We start from the raw sequence: 23,360 nt of genomic DNA on the forward strand, positions 1-23,360 counted from the left end.
ATATCCCTCAGGCTTTCTAAGTTCCATAAATCAAAGTTGCCAAGTTCAAGTGTCTCTAAATCGCAGCAGTAAGAATTCATAGAACTCATTCTGTAGCCCAGGCTGGCCTTGAACTCTGGAAGTCTTCTTGCCTCACCTTCCAAGTGTTGGCATTTTCCACATGTACCATCGTGCCAGCCTCTTGCATTGTGTGTATTTGTCTTTTGGAACAGGGTCTCACAGTGTATTCTTGGCTGGCCTGGACCTCAGTGTAGACTTGGCTCATAGAGTTCTGTCTGTCTCTGTCTCCCTGGTGCTGGGATTCAAAGTCTGTGCCACCATACCCTGCATTTTTACCGCCTAACACGGCATGGTACACTCAGCATTGTAAATGAGTTGATATTTGTATATTATTTGTCACAGCATCCATGTTGTGCTCAGAAGTGTGTGTCTGCCTAATGCCCTGGCTTTTAGCTCTCGTGTCTCCCAAAGCTCTTTTTCTTACTGTTTTCATACTTAATGACATTGATACTTTTAAATGTGTTTATTTTATGCTTTACTGGTTTAAAAAAATCTTTTAAGTGTATGTGTGTATGCAAATAAGTGTGTGAGAGTGGTAAGCGTGCATGTGGTGAACGGGCAAAATGTATGCATGAGTATGCGTGCCTACTGAGACCAGAGTGGGACAGTGGGCATTCGGTTCTGTGATGCTGTGCCCTGTTCTTGTGAGTCGGGATCTCTGAGTTAGCCTGGAACAGGCTGTAGCTGTCAGTCCCACCAACAGGGCTGTGGTAACAGGTGTCTGTAGCCATGCCTGGCTTTCTACGTTGGTTCTGGGATCTGAACCCAGGTCCTTACGTTTGCACAGTGCTCGCTCATGCTCATGGAGGCGTCTCCAGCCAACCAAAACAGATTTGAGAAAAGCTGGCCAGGAGTTGTGTAGAATGTCCCTCATGTTATTTTTTCTTTCTGTTTTCTTTTTCTTTCTTTCTGATTGATACTGAGTCAACTTGAGGAGGAAAGGCGGAAAGGCACGTGAGTCTAATCATGTACGTCTGGGAGCCAGTTCACAGGTAAGGGCTCTACTCCCCTTCTTGAGGGTGATACCCCTCCCAATTACTTACAGTCATTCTGTGTGGATGGTTTGTCTGCCTTTCCTCGTTTACTTAATTATCAGTCACTTACATTAAAATGGACTTCTGGGTTTTTATTTTATAAATTTTGTTATAGTCCCCTACTACTTTATTGATTTTATCGCTTAAAGTTTTCCCATCTCTGACCCCCAGAGCTCTCCCAGTGGCTCCTGTACTCTGACATAATCCACTACGGGGATTTACTGGTCCATTTTGCACAGTTCCTTCTCAGACCTAGAACCAGCTGTTTCCCCAAGAAGGCCTCCTTCTTACCGTCCCCTTCCTTCTCTTTGTTCTCCTTACTCTTTTCAAAGAGTAACATAAAAGTCAAGATTCAAGCACTAAGTGTGCCCATGATCATTGGGGCACTGTGAGCTGGTAACGTGTGCTGTAACTGGAAAGGCTCTTCACATCTTACAAAACGTGCTTTGTAGGATGACCAAAGAGTGGATGCTTCGGTTCTTCTTAAAAGAGGGAACAAAAATACTCATAGGAGGGAGATATGGAGACAGAGTTTGGAGCAGAGACTGAAGGGATGGCCATTCAGAGCCTGCCCCACCTGGGGATCCAGCCCATATACACACAGCCACCAAAACTAGACAATATTGATGAAGCCAAGAAGTGCATGCTGACAGGAGCCTGGTATAGCTGTCTCCTGAGAGGCTCTGCCAGAGCCTGACAAATACAGAGGCGAATGCTCACAGCCAACCATTGGACTGAGAACAGGGTCCCCATTGGAGGAGTTAGAGAAAGGACTGAAGGAGCTGAAGGGGTTTGCAACCCCCTAAGAACAACAGTACCAGCCAACCAGAGCTCCCAGGAACTAAACCACCAACCAAAGACTATATACATGGACAGACCCATGGCTCCAGCTGCGTATGTAGCAGAGGATGGCCTTGTTGGGCTCCAATGGGAGAAGAAGCCCTTGGTGCTGCCAAGGCTGAACCCCCCTGTAGGGGAATGTTGGAGGGGACGGGAAGGAGGGTGGTTGGGGAGAGGGAACACTCTTATAGAAGAAGGGGAGGGGGAGGGGAAGGGGGCTTATGGCCTGGAAACCAGGAAAGGGAATAAATTTGAAATGTAAATAAAAATATTCAATTTAAAAAAAGGAGCTAAAACAAAACAAAACAAAACAAAACAAAACAAAACCCTCTCAGAGCTGCACTCTGCGATGCCAGTTTGGCTGCTGCTGGCTTTCCCTACACCTGTTCCCATGCTCCTTATGCTCCTTATGCCTTCCTTTCCTTTCCTCCAACCTGCACCCTGCCACACATGCTGATCCCCGAAGGGCCTGGCCAAAGGGCTGACGGCTGGATTCCGACAGTGGAGACACCTGCAGGTGTGAAAGCAGCGTTCATGTGCACACATACAGACACACGCATATACATATAACATACACATGCACACACATGCACAAACACACACATATGTACACAACAGACACACACATACACACAACACACACATACACACACATATACATACAACACATACACACACATACACCACACACATACACACATACACACACACAGACATACTCACACACATATATATACAGATAACACACGAATACACACAGACACATACACAGATGCATACAACACACACAGACACACACAGACATACTCACACACATACACATGCACACACATGCACAAACACACACATATGTGCACGACACACACACACATACATATAACACATACACAGCCACACACACACACACACACACACACTCATGCTCTGCCTCCAGATTTTGTTTCATAGTAGAACTGGGGTTCCAACAAGTGACTCATTCTTTAGATCAGCTGATGTCACTTCTATCCTTGTTCCTACTGTCTAGAGGTATTGCTCCTAGCTGTGATTTTTCTGACTTCGTTGGACTTCATATCATCTATCAAATGAGTAAATCATTTCAGGAAATAAACGCTTTGTTTAAAGTACAGAGCGCGGGGGCTGGAGAAATGGCTCAGCAGTTAAGAGCTTTGACTGCTCTTCCAGAGGTCTTGAGTTCAATTCCCAGCAACCACATGGTGGCTCACAACCATCTGTAATGAGATCTGGTGTGTCTGAAGACAACTACAGTGTACTCGTATACATTAAATAGATAAATAAATAAATCTTAAAAAAAAAATCCGGGGTTGGGGATTTAGCTCAGTGGTAGAGCGCTTGCCTAGAAAGCACAAGGCCCTGGGTTCGGTCCCCAGCTCCGAAAAAAAAAAAAAAGAAAAAAAAAAAGAAAGTACAGAGTGCTCTTTATGAGTGGCCCTCTTAGGCCGGAGGAGAAGCAGTGACAGCTAGAAGGCAACTTCCTTCGTTAGCTAGAAACTCAGCTTCCTCAGGATCCAACCACCACTCAACATTGCCATCGACTAGGACCAAGCTTTTAGAGAAAGAAGCTTCCTATCCAAACAGGACAGAGTGGTAACACCCAAGTACTTCTAACTTCATGAATCTCTGAATGGTCCTGTGGGTCCCCACAGGCATCTTCTCTACTCCCAGAAGAATCTAGAAATTCAATGTGCAGTTGAGGGAAGGAGCCGAAGAGATCCGTTGCCCGACTTTTTCAGGGTGAGTGTGAATCAAGGTGCATGCACTGAGGAGAGGGCACTAACAACAGCCCAGAGAAATCGTTTCATCCAAGTCCAGCTCAGTGACCCAGGGAGTTCACTGAGGACAGTCCCAGGGTGCTCTTGATTCAGAATCAACTGTGTGAATGAAAACACAACCCCAGCATGTTGACAGCGGAGGAAAACTGTGTCTCTGAGCTCCCTGCACAGCTTGCAGGCAGCTGGATCAGAGTTCCTCTCCTAGCTCTTATTATTGCTTATGTAAAGCTGTGAGGGGCCTTGTGTATCTTCTAACTTTGAGCCCTGGGATTCCAGGAAGGAATGTTTCTATTTGGAGAAAATGGCTACACAACAGGGTATCAGCATAATTGGTTACCACAGCAATGCTAGATTCTCCTTTTCTTAAGACATGCCGGAGGATGTGAGGCAGACATAGAGATGTTTGGTACTCCAGTATGCCCTTGGACTGTGAGTAGTGGCTATTGTGACGTTAGGTGAATCAGCTGCCTTGGCTCTCATAGAGCCATTGGAGTGATTCAGAAGGCAGGCAGGCCTGATGAGCTGTAACAGGTTTGTCTTGCTTTTGGCTCTGGCTCCAGGACACACGGTCTAATCTGACACACAAGCAGGTTAAAAAGGTCTGGAGGGCTGGAGAGATGATTCAGCAGTTAAGAGCACTTGGAGGTCTTTTGGAGAAGCTAGGTTTCATTCCTATCACCCACCTCGGGGAGTTCATTACCACCTATAACTCCAGATCCAGGGTGCTCAGTGTTCTCTTCTGTCTTCCAAGGGCGCTGCACACACATGAGCCACATCCAGACAAGCAGGCACATGCACACATGCACAGACAGAAATAGATAGATGATAGGTAGATAGATAGATAGATAGATAGATAGATAGATAGGTAGATAGATGATAGGTAGATGATAGATAAATGATAGGTAGATGGCTCTCAAACCATCAGTATTTCTAACATTTAATGTTTATATTTGAGCCCTCAACCCACATTTCAGAACCTATTCAGCCTATGTTTGAGAACCAGAAGTCTAAATTTCCTGCCCCCCTTTTTTGTGTATTTTCTCCTCCTGGAATGATTTCTTTGATTTTACTTAACTTTTATGGGGTCAAATTTAAGAGGTTTCTAATACTCAACATTAAAGTGGAGGTGGCTGAATATAATGAGTCACCTTAATCCCAGCACGGGGGAGGCTGAATCAAGATGATCAGAAGTTCAGTGAGGTACATAGTGAGACAGTTCCCTCCCCCATCTCAAATAGACAAATGACAACAACAAAGAAAGTTGCATTGCACTAGGAAGGTAATGTCATGCACTAGGAAGGTAATGTCATGCACTAGGAAGGTGATGTCATGCGCTTGGGAAGTGATGTCATTCACTAAGAAGATGATGTCATGTACTAGGAAGATGATGTCATGCACTAGGAAGGTGATGTCATGCGCTTGGGAAGTGATGTCATTCACTAAGAAGATGATGTCATGTACTAGGAAGGTGATGTCATGCACTAGGAAGGTGATGTCATGCACTAGGAAGGTGATGTCATGCACTAGGAAGGTGATGTCATGCGCTTGGGAAGTGATGTCATTCACTAAGAAGATGATGTCATGTACTAGGAAGATGATGTCATGCACTAGGAAGGTGTTACAATCATGACTTGTTTTACAATCATGACTCTTTTTGTTTCAATTTTCCAATTTGTAGAAATGTGCAAAAATAAAACAGACAATATTATCATTGGCTATCTTAAACATTAAACACACGCTTCCCTCAGATTTGTCTCTGCCTCATCACCATCCATCTCTAGAACTTTCTGTCTTTCTGTAGCAGTTTGAGGTTTGGCTTGGCCCCCATAAACTCATGTGTTTGAATGCTTGATCCATAGAGAGTGGCACCATTAGGAGATGAGACCTCGTTGGAGTGGGTATAGCCTTGTTGGAGGAAGTGTGTCACTGGGGGCGGGCTTTGAGGTCTCCTATGCTCAAGCTACACCCAGTGTGGTTCATTGTCTCCTTCTGCCTGCGGATTAAGATGTAGAACTCTCAACTCCTTCTCCAGCACAGCATCTGCCTGCGTGACCAAGCTTCTCACCATGATGATAATGGACTAAACCTCTGAAACTATAAGGCAGTCCGAATTAAATGCTTTCCTTTATAGGAGTTGCCATGGTCATGGTGTCTCTTCACAGCAATAGAAGGCGAGTTCAAACTCTTCCCATTTGACACTAACTTCCCTCTCCCTCCCTTCTGTCCCTGGCAACTACCAATTTACTCTCTGAAAATGTCAGAAATAGCAAAGATGTCAAACAGATCCAAAAACTTAAAAATTAAAGAGGTAGAGAAAAGAAAATAACAGCCACATATGTAGCTCTAGTTTCAACAATTGTTATTAACATACGATCCATTTCATTTCATCCACACCCCCACCCCTTCCCTGCTATCAGATATTTTAAAGCAAATTCAATCCTCCATTCCAGTCATAATATTCTCACATATCTTTTTCTAGTTATCTAGTTACAAGAAGTGACACATGCCAGCCATCCTTTGTTTGCTCTCCATTTGCCTGAACTCCAGAGAGGTTCTTCTAAGGGTATCTCCCCTCATGGCGCATGTGGCTGTGTCATGCTTGAAGTGGTTGTAAGGGCCTTGGGTACATTCACTCACCTCTTGGGTGATGTCACTGTCACAAGGTCAGGCTGTCACACTGTCAGGCTTCACTGTCACAAGATCAGGCTGTCACACTGTCAGGCTGTCAGACTGTTAGAATGCCACACTGTCAGGCTGTCATGATGTCAGGCTGTCACAAGGTCAGGCTGTCACACTGTCAGGCTGTTACACTGTCAGGCTGTCACACTGTCAGGCTGTCATGATGTCAGGCTATCAAGATGTCAGGCTGTCAAAAGGTCAGGCTGTCACACTGTCAGGCTGTCACACTGTCAGGTGTCACATGGTCAGGCTGTCAGCCAGGACTCACTACATGACTCTCATCTATCAGTCCGACTTGGGCTTCCTTATGTGACACCAGAGCATTTTTAAAAGCCTGACAGTAGAGGCTGTAGGCCCCTGAGGATGGGTGCTAGAGCCCAAACAGCTGTGTCCCATGTGGTGGAGGAAGAGTTAGGGCTGTCTAGGGCCCCCTTGGTGAGGTACTGGTCTTGCGCGCGGGAGTAAAGCCTCCTTCCTCTTGACTACCTTGGGATTTGGGGGAGATGCAAACAGTTATATGAGGGTAGCTTTATTATTATTTTGAGAAGTGTGTTTAATTCACTGCAATTTGCCTTCCAATTTGCTGAGCAGTAAAATAAATGAACAACTGAAGTGTTTGTTTATATTACAGTTTCTGAGAGTTTGGGAAGATGGAGATTAACTTGGTGGAATCCTCGACATCAGAGCAACGATCCTCAGTGTGTGTGTTTGTGACACAGTCACAAAGTAAGTGTAGTGACGTAGTCACTGCAGACCACAGCGCTAAGTGGTCCACAGGCTCCAGCCAGGTGCGAAGGGGCCAAGAATGGCCTCTGACGAACTAACAAGGAACAATCACGTCTCTTTTGTAGGTGTTGGTGCTATGTATGAAACCTGGACCTTGTGCCTGGCAAATGGTTTTCTATTGAACTATAACCTCAGCCTCTCATATGATCTTTAGCACTAAAGACACTGTCAAACAGTCAAAGTAATGAGTACACACGTGGTTTATCAGAGACACCAAAAACAAAAACAGCTTCTAGAAAAGGAACTCAAAACTGAGTAGTTTTGAATTATTAGATAGGTAAAGTGATCTCTCAAAGGCCACAAGCACAACACCGGGAAGGAGTCCCCATAGGAACTAGGAGGTGGCCTTGCATAGCACAAGTCCTGTGTTGGTCCAGGCACTGTGTGCCCTGGGACATATTGATCTCCCTGATGCTTCACTTCTCCCTATGTCATTTGAGAGCTAATGAGTTAATGCTTCTCTAAGCATTCGAGCAAGCCTGGCTATGATCTGTGCTATGATCAAGAAACAACAGGCGTCTGTGTGTTCCCAGATGCTGCCCAAGTCCTCAGCACAGTGTGGATGACTCTCTTAACATTGCCAGGGTGCCAGGCTGAGTACAGTGTCCACATGTCTCCTGACTGCCCAGACCCCTGTTCTAACACACGTGTTCCAGCACTGCAGGTGAGCCATGGCTGAGAAGACAGGATAAGGAGCTGTGATGTCCTATAGGCCAGAGGCTGACAAACTATGACTCTCAGCCCCAAACCTACCCACTTCCTTGTTTTCTAAAATAAAATATTATAAGGATGTCTTTACGCCTGCCAATTTTGGGCACTGCCCATAACTGGTTTTAACACCGCTTAGTTAAATGGTCACAACAGAGACAATAGGCATATAAAAATTCCCATTCCTTTGCAGAAAAAGAAGGCTTTAACAGTTCTCAATCAGTGCCTAAATCTTATAATCACGTGTGGCGGTTTGATTAAGAATGATCCCCATGGGCTCATGTATTTGAATGCTTGGCTGCCAGGGATAAAAACTAAAGGGATTAGGATGATTAGGAGGTGTGGAGGACCTGTGTCTGGGGGTGGACTTTGAGATTTCAAAAGCCCAGCCAGACCCCGTCCTCTCTCCTCTCCTCCCTCCTCCTCCCGTCTCTGTGGATCAGCTCTCACCTATTGCTCCAGCACCAAGCTCTCTGCTATCTATGGTCATAACAGACCGACTGTCTGAAACTGTGCACAAGCCCCCAATTAAATGCTTGCTATAAGAGCGTTTCCGTGGTCACAGCATCTCTTCACAGCAACAGAGCACTGACTCAGACATTGTGTTTGGCCAGTTGCAAACTAAAGAATAATCAGACGAGGAAAGAAAAGGTAAACTGAGAAAAGTTATCTGCGGAGACAAGAGAACGGCATGCACATTACAGGGCAGGGCTACAGCTCAGGATGGAGGGGCGGTGACGTCACAGGGGGTGGGGGCTGGGGTCTGTTACTGTGGGAGGGAGTTCTCACTTCCTCTCTACACGGACCTTCCCATAGGACTCTCCAGAGCGCCAGAAGGTGCTTGATCCAAGAGGAAGCAAGGCAGAAGCCATTCCCATAGCAACGTTAATGACACAAGCCAAACCCAATTGTAAGGAAGGCCCAACGCTGAGCCTGAGGGGGCAAGGAGAGGCTTCTGGAGCTATCTGGGGACTCCCTGTGTCTACAAGGCCTCTCTGGATTTCCCACAGGAGAATTGGCCATCTTCTTACCTCCGTAAGAACCAACTCTTCTTCGTTTCCCTGAGGTGACAACTGCATCTCTGTGTTCCTAACAAGTAAATCCCCAGCTAAGATGTGAGGGAGGAGTTACTTGACCAATCACCTCCTATGAGGAGCTCCAGGGCCCGCCCTACCTACAGCTTCTTTCTAGCCCATGTCTCCTGTTACAGTGTGGCCATGGATGGAGCCTGGGCTTCTGCATTTATACCTTGATCCCTGGGGTTGGGGATTTAGCTCAGTGGTAGAGCGCTTGCCTAGCAACCGCAAGGCCCTGGGTTCGGTCCCCAGCTCCGGAAAAAAAAAAAAAAAAGACAGTGGTTATACCTTGATCCCTGGTGGTCTATGCACCTCAGTTTAGGATGGAGAGTGATTTGGTTGTGACAGCGTCACCTCATTGAGTCCCTGGGTTGATTTCACAGATCTGGCTGGCTAGATGGGTGCTCACCTCCTCCCTCACTACCCCATGTGTATCCCCATCAACACTCCCTCCAGGAGTCAAGGTTATGCAAGTGGCTGCCCTCTGCTTCTAGACCCACCAAACAAGGTCTCCAGACGAGATGAGTGCATAAGACTCTGGGGCAATGTGTAAGTGCCTTTGAAGAGTGTGGTCACCAATTTTAGTGGAGGACATTCACCCAGCTAGTGTTTTTCTCATGGTACTGTGTCATAGGGGGTGGAGTAAAGAGGTCACTGGGTCTATCCAAAGTGGTAAAGGCAGCCAAGGAAGTTAGTGGTTGTCATGGCTTAAATAGGAAATGTCCCCTATAGTCTTGTGCACTTGAACACTTGTTCTTCAGTTGGTGGCTCTGTTTGGGGAGGATGTATGTCACAGGGCTTGGGTTTTGAAAGCTTCAATCCTCACATTATATGTACTGTGCTCTCCCTGCTTCATATTCACACTTAAGAGTGTGAGCTCTCGACACTGCGCCCGCTGCCACACCTCCCAAATGTTACAGACCCTTGCCCTTGGTTCCGTCGGCCCCAAATGAACTCTCTCTCTCATATGCTGTCTTGGTAATGGCGTTTTATCACAGCAACAGAAAAGTAATAAAAACTTCCTTTCTACAAGGAAGTGCTTCAATGGGATATCATGTAATCGAACCTGATTGCTATAATTTGAATTGTGTGTGTGCGTGTGTGATGTATATGAATGTGTAGGTGTGTGCACCCTTGCATGCCCATGGAGAGGCCAGAACAGAAAGGTGTTTGGCTGGCTAGCAAGCTCTTGATCCATCTGCTGGGATTATAGGAAGATGCAGCGATGTCAGGCTCGCCTCTGTCTCTCTCTGCCTCGCTCTCTCTGTCTATTCCTGCCTGTCTCTGTCTGTCTCTCTCTCTCTCTCTGTATCTGTCTCTCTCTCTGCGTGTGTTTATTTTTGAAATTAAAATATATTTGCATCATTTTCCACATTTCCTCCCTCCAACTTCTCGCATCCCATATACATCCCAATGTTTTCTCTCAGATTTCTGGTCCTTTTTGTGGATGTCTTTAAGAGTGTGTGTGTGTGTGTGTGTGTGTGTGTGTGTGTGTGTAACAACTTGTTTAGTCCATATAATAATACTTGTATATATATATATTTATATTTATATATTTTTTATTTATTTATTTCAGGGATGACCACCTGGTATTGGATAATCAATCAAGGGCAGAGGGCTTCGCTAAGAAAGACTATTTCTCCTGATCTCAGAATTCCTTAATTGCCCATCATTCTTTGTCTAGAGTTGAGGCTCTGTGAGATTTCCATCTTCCACATTGACATGTCTATCGGAGTGGTTCTTGTTTAGGTCTTGCATATGCAGCCCTATTGATGAGACTTTATTGGTATAGCTTCTCTGACACTTCAAGGAGACATTATCTCACAGCAAATTGCCCGATCCCTTGGCTCTTCTAGTCTTTCTGACCCCTCTTCCAAGATGGTCCCTGAACCTTCGGTGTATCAGTTGAGACCGGACACCACAGGGTCAACTGTTCTCTGTATTTTGATTGCTCGATCGTGGTCTCCTATAATGGTCCCCACCTCTTGCAAGGAAAATCTCTTTGATGAGGGTGGAGAATTACACTTACCTTTTGGTGTCTGAGTTAGCATTTTTTTATTGTTGTGATAAAACACCAATACCAGAAGCAACTTGGGGAGGAAAGGCCTTATTTCATCCTACATTTTCAGGTCAAGGTCTGTAGCTAAGGGAAGTCAGGGCAGGAACCCAAGGCAAGAACCTGGAGACAGGAGCTGAAACAGAAGCCATGAAGCAATGTAACTTATTGGCTTGCTCCCCTTGTCTTAGTCAGCTTTCTTTTTTTTCTTTCTTTTTTTTTTTTTTTTTTTTTTTGGTTCTTTTTTTCGGAGCTGGGGACCGAACCCAGGGCCTTGCGCTTCCTAGGTAATCGCTCTACCACTGAGCTAAATCCCCAGCCCCCTTAGTCAGCTTTCTTACTCCATCTAGGACCACCTACCTATGGGAACACCGCCCCCTGTCAGATGAGCCCACCCACATCAATCCTTCATCAAGAGAGTGGCCACAGACTTACCTACAGCCGGATCATAGGGGCATTTTCTCAGTTGAGGTTCCCTCTTTCCAAATGATTCTTGTCTGCATGTCAAGTTGACAAAAACAAGACAAAACAAAAACAACGGACTAGCACATTGGGTATAAGGATAAACATCTGGAATGTAGTTGGGAATTTTGTTTGTTCAGTGAAGTGGCAGGCACAGGTTCTCCTCCAAGATCCCTGACTTCACTAGCCCCAGGTAGTTTGTAAGGTTTCCAAGACTGGGCATGATTTCTCTCCTTCTTGTTGAGTAGTCCTTAAGTCCAATTAGAGAGCCGTTGGTTGTTTCCAAGGTGCACATGTCATCACTGCACCTGTAGGGTTACTGTGTTGTCCTGGTGTTGTTATGGTTCACAGGCATCCTGGCTCGGTAAGGCTGTTGGCTGCTTCACCCCCTTGCAAGATTACATGGCATCTTCTTATACCATGAAAACTAGTCCTCAGGGAGGAAGATTTCAAGGATCCTGCTTGGGTCCTCTGGGTTCTGTGTCTAAAGTGTCTTTAGCAATAGGGGCTTACCATCCACCTCTGAGGGGCAACCAAGGACAACAGCAATAGCCTATAATGTTTTTGGAGTCTTTGGACAACCCTGACCAACAACTCAACATGCCTGGTGTCAGGGGTTTTGTTAGATAGTCTGTGGCTCTTGGAGTAGCATCACCAGACCAAGTTGATAAATTTTATTTGGACTATATATGTATCTACAGATTTTTATGTGCTATATGGAATTTTAGGTAAATAGATAATACTATGATTCCTTATGACTTTTCCAGACATTTTTACTGCGATTTTGCCCTTCTTGCCCTCTTGCTTTAACCTCTATCCATAGCTAAAAGCCACCTCCCATTTTTCCTTTCAAATCACTTGTACCCCGCTATTTTCTTCCCTGTTGCCCTGCCTCCCATACCTTCTTACTTTCCTGCTTTCAGAGCAGATTTTAGGTTGCACACTCACACCCGAAGATTTGGAAACAGTAACCACAGATGAGCGACAACAGAGATGCTTCTCCTTCTGGCTCTGGGCTAGCTCAGTCTGAAGTTTTCTAGTTCCGTCCACTTTCCTTATACCTGGCTTTTTACATGGGTGCATGCTTCTGAACTCTCTGGTTCTCATACATACTTGTACCACTGACCCATCCTCCCAGTCCTCCACAGTTTGGGTCTTCTTACTGTATGCACACACATATTTTTATTAATTCTTTGAGAATTTTATACATGTGTACAGTGTATGTTACTCATATTCACCCCCACTCCTCCCTCTAATTGCTCTTGGTCCACCCCCTGGTCCTCTTCTTTCTAACGTCATGTCCTTCCCTCCATCACAGAACTGAATTTAATTGGTACTGCCCTTCTAACCACGACTGTGGGGCCATCCACTGGGGGCATGGTCCACCTACCAACGACTTTTGGTAGAGCAGATTTCCAGACAGCTCAATAGGCACTTTATCACATGATTATGTAATCAGTTTAATCCGTGCCTACGATTAACAGAAGAAGAATGGTCAGGGGGAAAAGGAAATCTATGGTTCAAAGAGAAAAAGATCACCAGGAAATTGAATGTTGGAACCAAGGCTGATAATAAAAGATGTAAAGATATCAAGACAACATCTCATGCAGGAGGCATAAGGAATTTTCTGCTCCTAAATAGAAGGAAGCTTCTGTAAAGGGGATCAGGTTCCACCCTAAGCAGAAAGGCAGACTTGGCAGTGTCATCCATGTGGTCTGGGTTTAGAGTCATGAGGGGTAAGAGAATAACTGGGTTGTGGAATCCTCCTCTGCAATTACGGAGAGCCACTGAGGCCAGGCATGGGGCAGGCAAGTCCCTGCATGGGGCCCAGTGTGGAGCTGTGAAAGTGAAGCCTGGGTTGCATTGGAAACCACAAGATGATAAAAATGCCACACTTATGAGCTATCTGCCAAGGAGAGCTGCAGACAGAGAATGGAACCAGCCTGGGTGAGAGACAAATCTTGTGGTCAATAAATCTGGAAAGGTGGAGCTGTCTAAGACTCTTGACCTTAAACATAGAGCTACAGGGTATGGGGTTTGTCCTGCTGAGGTTAGGTCTTGATTTGGACCGATATTTCCTCATTGTGCTCCAACTCTTCCGGTTAGGAATGTGTCTTAGATACCTTTATGTGGTTGTGATGAGACACCATGACCAAGACAATGTATAGAAGAAAGAGTTGATTTGAGAATTACAATTTCAAAGGATTAGAGTGCATGAGCAGAATGACAAGGAGCTAACTAGGAATGATGTGGGCTCTTGACACTTCTAAGTCCACTCCTGTGACACCCCTCCTCCAACACGGCTATATTTCCTAAGCCTTCCCAAACAGTTCTACCTACTGGAGAACAAGTATTCAAACATGGGTGTACACAGGACATTCTCATTCAAACCACCACAAATTAGTAATGTATACTTTGCCATTGTTTGTTGAAGATACATACTTTTTTTTTTTTTGCAGGAAGATACAGTTGAGAAATTGCCTTGACCTTTAAACAGTGTTAAGACTTATTTCTATTACTGTTCTATTGCTGTGAAAAGACACCATGACCAAGGCAACCTGTTTTTTAAAAAAGCATTTAATTTTCAGCTCATAGTTGCTGAAGGTTAGAGTTCATGATTATCAAGGTGGGGAACATGGTAGCAGGCAAGCTTGGTGCTTGAACAGTCGCTAAGAATTTGGATCCTGATCTGTAAATTAGCGGCAGGGAGATAAAGAGTTAACTGGGAGTGGTTTAGGCTTTTGAAACCTTAAAGCCCATCTCCAGAGACATTCCTCTTCTAACATTCATTTTTTAAAAAAGGTTTATGTATTTATTTATTATGTAGCTGTCTTCAACACACCAGAAGAGGGCATCAGATCCCACTCCAGGTGGTTGTGAGCCACCATGTGATTGCTGGGATTTGAACTCAGGACCTCTGGAAGAGCAGTCAGTGTTCTTAACCACTGAGCCATCTCTCCAGCCCAAAGCCACACTCTTAATTCTTCCCAAACAATCCTACCAACTACATAGCAAGCATTCAAATATATGAGCCTGGGGGAAGACATTTTTCTTTCAAACCACACCAAGACTGTAAAAGACTATGGGAACTTTGAAGTAGGACTAAATGCATATTGCCTTATGATGTAGAATGTCACCAGCCAATGGCAGTCAGAAAGTACAATGTGGTAGTTTGAATTAGAATGACCTCAGAGGCTCAGATATTTGGAGACTTGATTCCCAGTTGGTGGAACTCATTGGGAAGGATCAGGGGGTGTGGCGTTGGTGGAGGAGGTGTGCCACTGAGGTGGACTTTGAGGTTTCAAAAGCCCAAACCATTGTCAGTTAACTCTCTGTCTCTCTGCCTCCAACGTACAGATCAGGATATAGATCCGTAGCTACTCCTCAAGGACCAAGCTTACTAGTTCCAGTGTGCCTTTCTGCCTCTGCTACCTACTTGCAGATCAAGATGTGAGCCATCAACGTTCCTGCTGCCATGCCTTTGCTCCTCTATCACTGACTGTGACTCTCTGAAACCATAAACCCAATTAAACACTGTCTTTTATACGTTGCCTTTGTTCAAGGTGTTTTGTTGTAGCAATAGAAAAGAAGTAAGACAGCTCTTCACTGGTGGGCGGGAACTCATGTGCCCTTTCCTACTTCATGTTGGGGTATGAGCCAGTTTAATCTTGAGCAGGCCTTGTGCAGGTCACTACAGTACTGTGAGTTCATGAGTGTGTTGGTCCTGTTGAGTCCAGAAGACCCTGTTTATGCCTGTGCTCACAGACTTCTGGATCGTACAGGTTTTCTGTCGCCTCTTCTACTATGGTCCCTGAGCCTTGTGAGTAGGTCATGATATAGATGTTCCCTCTGTGGCTGAGGGCTCCACGGTCACTTATTCCTCACAACAGTTGTGAGTTTCTGCACTAATTGCCATCCACTACATAGAGAAACTTCTCTGATGAGGACTGAGAGCTGCGTTATATGGTTTGTATCTTGAGTATCCCCTAAAGACCTGTATTACTTGAGGTTTACTACAAGAATAGAATAGTTCAGATGAGTGTATGAGTGTGTGTGTGTGTGTGTGTGTGTGTGTGTGTGTGTGTGTGTGTGTGATTCAGCTACTGCTACTATCCTATTAGATTAGAAGCTGTCAAAGTGTGTACCCAGTGCAAAGCACATTCTGGGACCTGTTGTGTTGGCGGTCATGGGCAGGAGGTTCTGAACCCAAGTTCTCGCAAATTCCACCAGGGATGTTTGGCTGTAGGTGACGTCTAAGGACAGAGCACGGTCCCTGGCTTAGAGCAGATGGGGTGTAGATGCAGCCGTCTCTCAGTAGAAGAACAATGGAGTCAGGGTGGCTGAGTGGGATCGAGGAAGTGGAAAAGACAGATTTCCAGGAAGAAGCGGGAGCAGATGGTCTGCAGGACAAGGGCAGGGATTCAGTTCGTGGCACAGAGCCAAGGGGTCAGCTGGACAGTGAAGTTCCAGGTCAGAACCACATCCTGTCATGGCTCCCTTCTGGGGCCTAAGATGGGCTCCTTGCAGAAAGCTGCATTGGCCACTGTGGGCCACAGTAATAATGACATGGATGTCCCCAAACACTACCCCTGTGAATCATAGCATCCACAAGGTGCTTCCACAACAAAGAAAGAAAACTAGCTCTTAGGATCCTCCCAGGACCTCCAAGACCAAGTTCTCAGCGCATACCTTAGAGGTATATTTGCCCCAGAGGGACAAAGGGCAGGAATAAGTGACAGACAGGAAATAGAGGATGAGGGGGGAGGGAACAAAGGAAAGGGGGCAGGGGTATTTGACCTAGAGGGACAAAGGACTGCCTTAGGAGAGAGGAGACAGATGTGGTCCACAGGCAAAAGGCAGCTTATAAAGATAAAACGGGAAACCCCGTTTTAGGATGAGGTGTTTAATTCTGATTGGACATGTTAATCAGGTGACCCAAAGGGGCTTTTGATTGCTGGACTTCAACACTTTGATAGCTGGACCTCAGTAGTCAGCCTCAGGAGGAGGAAGTGACCAAATAAGGGAACAGACCTTGGAGGCTTTAGAACGTAATCTAATGGTCTTCAGCAGGGCAGAGGGAGTGTGGGAGAAGGGCAAGGCCTGCAGGAGCCATGCTCACTGTGCTCCAGCTGCCCAGAGTCCCTTCATGGCTACCAGGATCACTCCTGCATTCCCAGCTCCCAGGAAGCCGAGGCAGGAAGAGTACAGGTTCGGAGCTGGCCTAGGCTAGACATCAACACCCTGCCTCAAACAAACCAAAAAGGAAAAGAAAACAGAAAAAGGGTTTGAAGGAGGAAGGAAAATGGGCAGGGAAGAAAAAAAAAAAGAAAGAAGGGATGGGGAGAGAGAAGAAGGGAGGAAGAAAGGGAGAGGGAGACAGGGAAGGAAGAAGGGAACAGGAAAGAGGAAGGTGGGGAAGATAATTTAGTCTATAAAGTCCTCCCTTGGGAGCACAAAAGTTCAAGTTTAACCCTCAGAACTCAGACAACAAGTAGGGTATACTTTCCTACACCGATTATCCTGGAGACGAGGCTGGACAGGAGGTTTGCTCCTTCCTTGGCCAGCCTAAGCAGGAGCGGGGTCCCAGTGAGAGACCCTTCTCAAAAACTAAAGTGAGGACATTCATAACATGCCCGAGGACAGATACCCCAGGCTGACCTCTAGCTTCTCCAAGCAAATTCGCACATGTGTGGCTCCCTTCCCACTCCCTTACAGATCCCTTACCTCCCAGAGAACAATTTACTGAGAGAAGAACGGACCAGGGAGGCAGCGAGACCAGTGAGTCTATGAGCATTGGTTTAAGCAAAGGTCTTATAAAATGCAAAGACATGGGCTGGAGAGGTGGTACAGTAGTTAAGAGTACTGACTTCTCTTCCAGAGGTCCCAAGTTCAAATCCCAGCTACCACATGGTGGCTCACAACCATCTGTAGTGGGATCTGATGACTTCTTCTGGTGTGTCTAACAGCTACAGTGTATGTATAACACACACACACACACACACACACACATACACACACATATATAATTTTAAAAAAATGCAGGGGTGGGGAAAAATGCAAAGAAGTGACTCATTCAGACCAGGTAACCTGGTTTATCTTGACCTGATATCCAAGAGTCATTCCTGACTCAGAACTGCACATGTCCACTCCAATGGTTATATGTACTTTCTAAGGAAATCATGTCCAGCAAGACTGGGGTAATTATAATAGTCACCCTCAAGATGGCAAAAGTTAGGTCAGGACTAACGGACCCCACAGTCCAGTGAAGTTGCCCGTCTGTCTGCCTTGGGGCAGGGTGAAAGATTTCAAAGCTGGGATTCCAAAGGCTTCTTCCCCCAGGGGGAAACTGCTTCCTGGCAAGTCATTCACCTCTGACATGGGATTTCAACATCTGATTCCAGAGTCAAATGAGCCACAGAGAATCAGAGGCATCCTCTTAGCCAGTATTTGAGGCAGTCTAAGAGTTCTTCTGGTCTCAAACTCCTTTCTCTCCTTTGACAGCTGCCCAGTGGCTACAGTCAACCACCATAGAAAGTCAAGTTGACCTTCCAAGCATTCTTTCTCCAGTCCGACTTGAAATTTCACCATCTGAGATCTCCTCTTTAACTGGACTCTGTGTCCACAAAACCACAAGTACCTCATGGGAAGTAATACTTCTTTACAAAAGAAAACCCCAGTATTTATTTCTGTATCACACACTGGTGTTCCATATCTACTCTCGTGCAAGCCCCAGAGGAATATATCTCTGGCCTCAGGAAAACAGCACTCAGGATCCAGAGGGTTTGTCCACATGCACAGAGCTTGGGGACAGCAGGGACAGCCCCTGACTCTGTGTCATCTGCTGCTGATGCTGTGGTCTCTGCTCCTGCGCGCAGCAGCGACAGATGAGGCTGGGACGCCTGGCTTAGGTTAAAGAGCTTAAATAGGAACTGGGACAAGGACATGGAGACCTGCAGAGCTAAGGGCTGGCCCCAGCCAGCGAGACCAAGGCTTGAGGATGCGTCTCAGACATTTTCACTCCCCCACAATTTTGTCTCCAGGCACCTTTCAAGAGACCCTGAGCCTCGACAGCCTTTGGCGGAGCTGTCTTTATACAAGGTATGAGAAGAGAGCAGATCCTGAACAGACCTGAGACACAGGAAGCTCTTTCTGTCCCTTAACCCATACAACAGGAGCTCAGAGCCCAGCCAGGCCCCGGGGCTCTTCTCCAGAGGTCTCAGGACTGTCTGCTTGCACATGAATGTCATTATGTCTGTGAACTTTGTTGTTGACAGACAGGAGAGATAGTAGAGGCAATTCAAGGCTGTGGAACTGATGATACTTGTCTGTGAAAAGACAGCAGCAGAACCAGAGAGCATTGTGTGCTTCTTATTTTACAAAACAGAGACTCAACACCCCACCACAGGGCCCGGGACTGGACCTAAGCCCTTGTGCCCTTGTAAGTGCTGCAGAACTACCTCACACAGCTGGGTGTGGCGACCCATGCCTGTCACCTTAGCAGGAGGCAGGAGGATCATTGTGAGTTTGAGGCCAGCTCAGGCTGCTTAATGAGACCCTATTTCAGTTCCTCACAAAACAAAACAAAAACCACCACCAGCAAAACTTGCAACAAAACCACATAAGCCTGCCAATGCTTTTGTGGTTTTGTGGCTTCTGTGCGAGCATGATGTTCCTTAAAGCATTCCTGAGAAGCATTCCCTGCTGCTCCCTGTGAGGGACACTCTGCTAGACCTTGTGTCTTGGTGGCAGCTTGGGGGTAGGTCTCCCTCTCCGCAGCACAATGTGAGGTTACCCTGACTCTGATGTATTGGTGGGTTATAGGGATGGAGGTGGGTGAGGAGGAAGACGAGGAGGAGGAGGGGAAGGCAGAGGAGGAGGTAGGGAATGCTACCTGGTCTCCGAATTCAATAACACAAGCTCTGGTCTTGGAAAACTTGCTGAGGAAAACTTTTAATCCCTCAGCAAAATGACAGTCTTTGCCAGTTCACCGCATGTTTTGGTGGCTTGAATGACAATGGTTCTCCTAGGTGCGTATATTTGAATGCTTGGTCCCCACTTGGTGGAACTGTTTGGGAAGGAATAGAAGTGCAGCCTTGTTGGAGGAGGCGAGACACTGAGGGTAGGCTTTAGGTTAAAATAAATAAATAACAGAAGAACGAGGCAGACCTAGTCTTGCTCTCTCTCTGCCTGCAGTTCGGGATCAGATGTGAGCTCTCCTCCAGCACCCTGTCTGCTCCAAGCCCCCAGTCTTGATGGTCACAGACCAACTCTGGAACTGTAGGAATCCCCTCAGGTAAACACTTTCTTCTATAAGTTGCCTTTGCCGTGGTGTTTCCTCACAGCAGTAGAACAGTACCTAAGACACGTGCTGTCGATGTTACTGGCATTTTAAATTTTAATTTTTTTAAGAATTTTTAAATTTTGCGTGTATTAGTATTTTGCCTGCATGTATGTCTGTGTGAAGGTATTGGATCCCCTGGGACTAGATTAACAAACACGTGTGAGCTGCCATGTGGCTGCTGGGGATTGAACCTGGGGCCTCTGGAAGAGCAGCCAGTGCTTTTAACTGCTGAGCCATCTCTCCAGCCCCTTAATTATTTTTAATTGGTATATAATTGAACGTACGTATGGGAGTACAGTGTGGTTTTCAAAGGCTACATTTATTTGTTGTGTGAATGTAGTGCGCCAGCGGTAGAGAATGACTCACAGGGACCTTTGTTCCTTCCACTGTCTGGACTGGAGAGATACAAGTCAGGTCCTCCGGAGGGGCAGCAAGGACTGGAGAGATACAAGTCAGGTCCTCCGGATGGGCAGCAAGCAGCTTTTCTCTGAGCTGTCTCCCCAGCCTAGAACGATGTCGTAAAAGCTGGATAACAGCCTGCACTGGCCAGACCATATTAGCATGTCCATCACCTTTGAAGTCCTTTCTTGAGAGTTGGGGTAAAGTGTGGGTTTAGCATATAGGAGGCACTGGGTTCACAAAAGTAAATACGTAAACAAACAAACAAACAAACAAACAAACAGGTTTTTTTCCTAGGTCTTTAGAAAAAATGTTGTCTGATTTGTGTCTGGCCCCGTAGGTGACCCTGTGCTGCTGCTCTGGCTTAGCGTGCGACTAAAAGCTGCTTCGTTCCTTGGCAGACTGCACACTTTAGCTACCAGATGGTTAATTCCCTCTAGCTGTGTCTGTCTAGGCCAACTACTTACAGTGAGCCTGCATTTACTCCTTTGGATAAGAACAGGACTTAGGAGATACAGCCTTCTGCCCTAGAAGCAGAGGGCGCAGAAAGCAGCGGCTTCACCTTACAGCAGGCGCGGGCTGGGGCTAGCGCGCCCCCTGGAGGCCAGCCACGGGAACCGGCTGCTTCCAAGATCAAGCCGTCTGTAAAGTTTCAATGCACCCTAGGCTAGTGAACAGCTTGGAAAGTAGGGCTATTTAGAGCCTTTGACATCCTTTTCTTGGGGGCCTAGGGAAGATCCTGGGGCCGTTCGCAGATCCTCAGGCTGCTGAATTGACCACATTGGCCACACTGAGAAAAAAGAAACTTATTTGTTTAGCCGACATTTCCTGAATATCCAGTCTACTCCGTGTCAGTCTCCCCTGGGAGACGCTGAGAAACCCCTCACCCAGCTTTTTAAAATGTGCTCCCTTCTCATACTTACACGGCAAGTATTTTACAGGCCGAATCTATCTCTCCAGCCCAACAACGTGTTTCAAAAGTTCTTCAAAGTTTTGTGTGGTGGCGCTCCACTTTAGTCCCAGCATTCTGGAGACTGAGGCAGGACAATCTCTGTGAGTTCAAGGCCATGCTGGTCTACATATAGAGACCTCACCCAGGGCTACCTTGTGAGGCTCTATTTCAAAAAAGCAACAAAAATATCCCACAAACAAACAAACTTGTGCTTACAAGTTCCTCATTCGGTGTCACAGAGTCAACGTTAAAACCAGCAGTTTAGAAAAGTTTCTCTATCGTGGTGTAGTGGGATCCAATATCCAGGAAGACAGTCTTCCTGTCCTGTAGACCAAGGAAAGGAGACCACATCTGTCTTGAGTGCTACACCTGGATCTAGTTCTGCACACTTTTTTGTTTGTTTGTTTGTTTGTTTGAGGTTTTGTTGTTGTTTTTGAGACAGGATTTCTCTATGTAGCCTTGCCCAACCTGGAACTTGCTATACAGACCAAGCTGGCCTTACATTCACAGAGATCTATCTCTGGCCTCACCCCCAGTGCTAGAATTAAAAGCATGTGCCACCACACTAAACCCCCTCCTCTTTTTTATTCAAGCATGCAGGTTCTTACATTGGTCAGAATCAGAGAACCCAGCCAGAAAAAAATGTATATAGAAAACAAGAGAGGAAAGACCCGCATGGAAAGAAACAGCAGGGGTTGGGGGAGTATGGACAAGGGGAATGCCTGAAAAAGATGCTCAGGGTAGAAGAGATGTCCTGGAACCCACTGGAGGAGAAGACGGTACAAACAGTACCAAGTGATGGGGTAACTCACCACCAACTCATACAAGGCTGCATAGAGAGACCCTGTCTCAAAACAACAACAAAACTCCAGCAAAACTGAACAAGTGGATCAAACCAGTTCCACAACTGTACCTTCAGGGGTTGCGCTTGAGGTGAGGATCAATTGTCTTGTTATTCTTCCCCTTATTCACAGGCCTTGGGAGAATAACGGTGCTGTCAGCCCTCTTGAGTTGCATGCCTTGTAAGACACAGTTGTTTTTTCTCCTTTAATTCTTTGAGAATTTTATACATTATATATTTGATCACAGTCACACACCCCAATTCTCTCAGAGCTGCCCACTTCCTTACCTGCCCGACTTTGTGTTGTTCCCCCTCCCCCATTAAGTCTGACCTATGTTTCCCAGACACTCTTGGATATTTGCATTCCGCTGGAGGGTCATCAACCTGCTATAAGGGCGATTCCTGAAGACTGGAACCCCAGACTCAAAGAGTACGCATCAGCAAAGAGACTTTGTTTATTCTGCAGAGAACCTGCATCCAGGGGTCCACCATACATCAGGATGAAGACAGAGGTGTGGACTTTGCAGGGGCAATTTAAAGACTGTTAGGGGGAGTGGGTGAGTTTTACCTTTCTTTCTTTTCATTGGTTGGCTCTACCTCCATGGGTATGGGTGCCTCTGTGACTGGTTAAGGCTCTGGGAAATTTTGGGGACTTTTGCTGATTAACTATTCTTGGCTCAAGCTAGGTGATGAGGCAGCCTACTGATTGGCAGCCCATGAGCGGTGTTTTTATTTCTGGAATTGTCTTGTTTTGGATTTTTCCAGTTCTGGGAAAACAGAAACTTAGGCCTAGTCTCCCAAACTGCCGGTTTGCAACCTGTCATGGAGTCAGCCTGGCTCTGGCTAACTCCGTCCTCTCACTACCTGTGGTCACATGTTAAGGAGACTGTTATCAGTTATCCACTGCCAAAGTTCCTCAGCTAGGAATGAGACTTTGTGCCTGATCCAACCTCTGCATGCTGGGATTTTGTCTGGCTCGAACACTGCTCTGAGTTCATACAAATGGCCCTGCTGTGTCTGGAAAACACTGCTTTCCAGTAATGTCCTGCCACCTCTGGCTCTTCTAAACCTCCCACCTCCTCTTTCACAGTGATCCCAGGTCTAAGGGAAGGGGGAATCCCACTGAGGGCTGAGCAATCCACAGGCTCTTTATTTCGTTTTGTGTTTTTATTGTGCTTTTGTTTTTTTGTTTGTTTGTTGTTGCCATATTTTTTAGACAAGACACACTACAGAGCAATAGAGATTTAAAAAATGTATGGTATTGGTACAGAGACAGGCAGGTAGATCAATGGAATAGAATTGAAGACCCAGAAATGAACCCACACACCTATGGCCA

General features: G+C 46.1%; 1 long non-coding RNA gene and 1 other non-coding gene across 3 annotated transcripts; one reads left to right on the forward strand and one right to left on the reverse strand.

The window, feature by feature from the left end:
• Window positions 1–3,249: 3,249 nt before the first annotated feature.
• Trnas-aga14 (transfer RNA serine (anticodon AGA) 14) lies at window positions 3,250–3,330 on the forward strand. The gene has a single exon. It is a non-coding gene; the product is annotated as a tRNA-Ser (tRNA).
• A 16,534-nt stretch (window positions 3,331–19,864) lies between these two features.
• On the reverse strand, window positions 19,865–22,532 carry LOC120097167 (uncharacterized). Of its 2 annotated transcripts, none has more exons than XR_015639126.1 (5): window positions 22,409–22,532; window positions 22,097–22,202; window positions 21,400–21,507; window positions 21,155–21,265; window positions 19,865–20,337 (listed from the first exon to the last, which is right to left on the reverse strand). It is a non-coding gene; the product is annotated as an uncharacterized LOC120097167 (long non-coding RNA). The 2 variants fall into 2 exon arrangements; XR_015639127.1 differs by having other exon boundaries at window positions 22,313–22,532.
• Window positions 22,533–23,360: the final 828 nt, after the last annotated feature.

This window comes from Rattus norvegicus, chromosome 15, assembly GCF_021556685.1.
Source record: "Rattus norvegicus strain SHRSP/BbbUtx chromosome 15, alternate assembly SHRSP_T2T, whole genome shotgun sequence".
Classification (NCBI taxonomy): Eukaryota; Metazoa; Chordata; class Mammalia; order Rodentia; family Muridae; genus Rattus; species Rattus norvegicus.